Genomic DNA, 6000 nt, shown 5'->3' on the forward strand with positions numbered 1-6000 from the left:
TGAAAAATAAAACAGTAGCATATTGCTTTAAATGGGACGAAATTAAAGACTCCTACTGTACAAAGAGATATGGGTGTCCTCTTAGACGAAGTGCAGAAATGTCATGCAGATACAGCAACTAATTTTGAAAGTAAGTGAATTAATGATGGGGTTAATTTCAGTACTGCAAGGGAGATTGAGTACAACTGTATGGATGTCTTGCTACGTCTATTGGTGTGCAGTGGTGAGACCACCTCTAGAGAACTGCAGTTTTGTCATTTAAGGAAAGATATAGTTCCACTGGAGGCAGGTCAGAGAATGTTTACTGGGTTGATTCCTGGAATGAAGGAGTTGTCTAATGAGGAATGATTGAGTAAATTGGGGATATACACATTGGATTTTAAAGCATAATCTTAACGTGAAACATAGGATTCTTAATACATAATGACATTGTGGATGCTAAGGGTTTTTGCTCTCGTGGAACCTAGAACAAGGGAGCATAGTTTCAGAATAAAGGGTCGCCATTTAAGAAAAAGATAATGAATAATTTCTCTACTCATAAGCTGGTGAATCTTGGACTTCTCTGACAATTATGATTGAATCACTTAATGTATTCAAGGGTGAGATAGGCAGCCTTCTTGGACCATTGAGGAGTAAAAGGGATTAACTAAAGTGGAGTTGAGGCAGTGATCAGATCAGCCATGATCTTTTTGAATAATGAAGCAGGCTCAAGGAGCAGAATGTCATACCCTTGTTCTATTATATGCTTGTGCATTTGTGATTACAGCAGTGACTACAGCTTTAAGATACTCAATTGAAGAAGTGCTGTAGGACTTCCTTTGATGTGAAAATCATTATACCTTGGAATTTTTTAGGATTGCATTAAAAGTGATGCATGTTTCTGAAAGGTGTATTGAAGAAAGATTGACAGAACTTGGTTTTGAATCCTGATAACTCAGGTAGGCTGCTGGAAGCGAGAGGTCTGATTACACTATCTTGCGATTTGTCATCTGGAATCATTATTACTGGTTTAGTCTCTCGCTACACTCTTCCTAATCTTTAAACTGTTTCAGATACTTGCTAATGGTAAAGGCAAGTGAAAGTTACTTGAAGTGAGAACATTAAACTGAGGTAATTCATTGGCTCTGTTGTACTACCAGGTGCAGAAGGAAATGAATACTGCAGTACTAATAGAAATAAACCTTTCTCCTCAGTGACAAGTACTTCTGGTGTTAGAAGAAATCAATCAGTATTATGAGGCCTCAGGCATGACAGTACATCGACAGAAGTGCTTAACATGCCTCATTGGACTCAAAGACACACATCTACTCTGTAGTGCATTAGCTTTTCAGCATTGCTGACCTCTGTAGTTCCTATTAACACAACTTCCAACAGTCATTTGATGGAACCAACCTTTCAAATCAGCTAACAACACCGCTTCATCATCGAGCTACAGGCACTCTTGGGATGACAGAAAAGCATTGCATGGTCCTTTCTTGAAAAGGATGTTTAGAAAGGACATGGCAGAAACACTGGCACCATATTTAACTCTTTACCTGCAAAATCAAATGGAGCTATTTTCAAATGTATACATCATGTCATTCTGAAGCTAAACAAAGAAGTCCCAGACTGGATTTAACGAAATGACTGTAGGAAAATGCCAATATATTTGATGATTTTTAACATGAAACCCATGCTGCCAGTTTCAGATAGCACAATTTATGCAAATCAGACATAGAATAATCTGTGAAAGGTAGTCTTGAAACCTCTTCAATGCACCTTCCAGGAGTGAATTTTTCAGAATGATTGCATCAATGAATAAGTGTCTCAGCACTTTCCCAGATGGAACACCTGAATTGGCCATAGAAACCTTGTCAGATGAAAGCTCCAGCATCTCAGCAAAAATATGTAAAAAGTACTGGGTTTCCGTCACATTCATGCGACTTTGCTTGCAAAGTCCTACGCCTGTGCAGGTTTCAGCGATATTATTGATTGTGATTAAAAAATACATCTGGGAAAAGGCGGGGCTCTGGAGAGTGTTGTAGAACAGAGAGACCTAGGGGTACAAGTACATAGTTCCATGAAAGTGGTGACATGGATGGACAGGGTGGTGAAGAAAGCACGTGGCACGCTCGCCTTCATTGGTCAGAGCATTGAGTGCAAGAGTTGGAATGTCACATTACAAATGTACAAGACGTTGGTGAGACTAGACTTGGAGTACTGCCTGCAGTTTTCTTGCCGTACTATAGGAAGTATGTCAGTAAACTGAAAAGAGTTCAGAAAGATTCACGAGGATATTACCAGGATTGGAGGGCTTGAGTTATAAGGAGAGACCGGATAGGCAGGGGCTTTTTCCCTGGAGTGTAAGAGGTTGAGGGGTGACCTTATAGAGGTATATAAAATCATGAGGGGCATAGATAAGGTGAATGGCCACAGTCTTTTTCCCAGGGTAGGGGAATCTAAAACCAGAGGGCATAGATTTAAGGTGAGAGGGGAAACTCAGGGCCAACTCTTTCACACAGAGGGTGGTGGATATGGGGAACGAGCTGCCAGAGGAAGTAGTAGACACGGGTACAATTACAACATTTGGACAGGTACATGGATAGGAAAGGTATAGAGGGAGATGGGCCAAATGCAGGCAAAAGGCACTAGCTCAGGTAGTCGGCACTGATGAGTTGGGCTGCCAAAGGGCCTGTTTCCATGCTTTGTATCTCTATGGCTCTGTGACTCTAACATTCAGGCAGTGAATCAGTAATATCACTCTTGGTCATTAAAAGTTCCATATTTGAAGGAAAGTAATAAACACACAATCAGACATTCCTTGGAACATTCCATTATTAGAGACAACAATTACTCATCCAATATCATTTGTCGTTATTTCCAACAAGATGGAAGTTAAGGAGGACCACAAAATAGACAAAATTATCATCTATCTTTTCAAGGCAAAGAAGAAACTGAATTGTGAATCTGGCATCTAAGAGCAATTCAATGAGAACTTTGTGGAAACTTGCTTTAATCAAAATTAGTTTCCCCAAAATACAGTATCTCTAAGCCAAGTAATACTCTGCTATCTAGTTATGTTTTATTCCCTTTTGACAAAAGTGACTGGAGTTCCTTCAGAACCAACACCTGTATCCTCATCTAACCTTGAAACTTCTGAAGTTTCACATCAGAATTATCCACAGGTTTTCATTTTGCTGAAACAAAAAAAAATTTGCAGATAGGTATTTTTCCGTCTGATGGCAATAGCTTGTCCACCAAGACAATGAGATACGAATCCGTATCTTAGTCAGTGATAAAAAAGAAGCACCAGAATCCCTGCCCTAAGTTTAATGGCTAAATCAGTTTTCATTAAATTTATCACAGGAGTTACGTTTTTAGCTATATTCAGAGGCCACATGGCATCAGATATACGAGTCACTGAGCAAATTCCAAGCATAACTAAAAATAAAAGAATAGCCATTTTTTTCCCGCTATCTCTCCAACCTTCAATGCCCAAGCAAAATTCTGAAATGTGTATCAGGAATCTAACCACAGCACCAACTGAAAGAACTTCATCTACTTCCAAGCTCTGACCCAAAGCAGGTAATTGGATATGTCAACCTTGAAAATGCTACATTATCAAATGGGGCAGGAAGAACCAGAGATCCCTTTCATAGTCTGAGTAATAGCACAAGAAATCAAACTGAAATTGGTGTATTTGCGTCAACTAATTACATTTGACAGAACATAGTGCCAAAGATTTAATGATGATCAGGAATGATTCACTTTCCGTTTATTGAGGAGGTCTCTGAGCAATCAGGTACTGTAGGTATTGTCAAAATCCAGGGTGGTTTCTAATGATACTTTTGAAAGGACTGGAGACATAAATCAGAGAACAAATATCAAACATGACAACACAAAACCTCCTCTGACAGGGCTCAACATTCCTTGATTTCAGAAGTATCTTTTATATCATCAATAAACAAGACCATAAATCAGTCTGTGGGTGACAATTTTATAACTTAGAAGAAATATTCAGGTGAACTCCAACTTGTTCCTCACTTGTAGGATCCAATCTGAATTTATCAGAAAGCTTTGATCCAGAATCATCTTTGAATGTTAACGTCGCTGCTGTGCCTTTCTTGTTAGCATTGTTGCTTAATAAACTTTCAGTACTTCAACCTTCCTTTTTAACTATTTACAGTACCAAGGTGAAGATGCCTCCCTCAAAGACAAACAAATATATTTGTAAGCACAGTCGTATCTCAATGACAGTTAAGTTTCAAACCACTTATTTAGGTATGAAGGCTCTTGTAAACAATGCAATCACACTTTTGACAATGCAAGACATTAATGGTTCCACAGAATTTCACTAATTAAAGAGATCCTTTTTCTTCTTGAAGAACAGACAAAAGTGCAGCACTACTGAGTAACCCAACCTGCGTCAGCAACTTCATTGCAAACATCTTCAATGTTTGACAGTGAATGTTTCTGAAGCATAGCAAAGCATATTCATAAAGGTGAACCAATGAGATATTATACAGCAGCACAGATATTACTAACAACATTACCAGATAAATGAATTGTCTGCACCTAGTTGTTCTTTCCTCTTAGCTGCAGTGATGCTCAATTCCATTATTTTTGAGTTGGAGAATAATAGTCCACTTACTATCATGACAATTGGTACTATAAGTTATTCTAGCAATGGTGGAGCTAAGTACAAAGGAACAGCAAGCCATCCATGAGTTATCTTCTGCACACACTGCAGGATTAACAGATTACTTAGAACTTGAAAGAGAAGATCTTTCAAAAGAATTGCCTTCCATTTTTCAGAACTGTTTTGTTTCCCCTTTGACAACTCATTTAATTTCATCAGACAGGTCTTCGTGCTTTGCATCATTTGGTTGCTTCCCTTTGTCAAGTACCTATTTCTAGTGTGGCACAAGAACCACTTTCAGCACCAAGATTGCCCTCAACAGGTAGATGGATGCCTGCCAGAAAGTCCCAATTTGGAAAACTTTTTGCATCTAAAATTCTTTGTTGTAAGGTGATGCAGTCCAGGCTTCTGCAATTTCGTATTTGTCACTAAATAACCTCTAAGGTGGGTCTGGAACTAAACATCATGCAGATAATTGCACCATTTAAGGTGAATGAGACTGAAGAGGTAGTTGTTGCAAGCTGAGGAAGTTCTGACAATATTTTAACAAGAATTTACAACTGTGAGGGAAACAGAAAAACTCAGAATGACCTTCAGACACCTTTTCAAGGGAAGTCCTGTAAACAGCAAAAGAGATTAAAGATAAAAACCCAAGCTATGGCTATGATATAACAGTCAATCTCTTGGTTGCCTGAGCAGAGAATAGCTATTCTTCAAATTCATAGAAAAATTGTGCATTCTCTGCCTGAAACTGTGTTTGATTGAGCTTCTCAAACTGATCAAACAATTTTCAAGAAGTCTGAAATGGTGACCTATTCAGAATCTAAAGAGCATGCTGGAATCACTCCAATAAGATGTGTGGGTTTGAAGAGAAGACAGGTAAACCCACAAAGCCTTTAGGTTTTCTAACACACAGTGGCAGATCTCTAAGAGAAGCAGTGGAACCACTTGGAGCCACATCAGTTTGAAGAAAATAGAAACTTAGCAAATTATTTTACTGTAAAAAAAATCTTGCTACTGAGTCCATTTCTGGTTTTACTTAGTATTTGCAAATGCTTTTTAGAAGGAAAATGTGGGTAGAGATGAGAAGGAGGTGGTGGGGTTGGCTGAATGCTGCCTCCTTAGCTTCCAGACACTGACAGTAATCATTGAGTCCATCCTCCCACTGGTTGAGATTAGCTTGGTGACAGAAACCTGGGAGTCCTGCTAGTGTATTGATCTTCTGGATAGCTGGTTTCTAAGTTAGAGACACAAGAGACTGCTGATGCTGGAATCTGGAGCAAAAAGCAAACTGCTGGAGGAATTGTGCAAAATCACGTGTTGAACAGTTGCAACCATAAATGTATAGACTGTTGCTTGTTTACTTCTCTTTGACATTTTAA

Source organism: Pristis pectinata, chromosome 27, assembly GCF_009764475.1.
Source record: "Pristis pectinata isolate sPriPec2 chromosome 27, sPriPec2.1.pri, whole genome shotgun sequence".
Classification (NCBI taxonomy): domain Eukaryota; kingdom Metazoa; phylum Chordata; class Chondrichthyes; order Rhinopristiformes; family Pristidae; genus Pristis; species Pristis pectinata.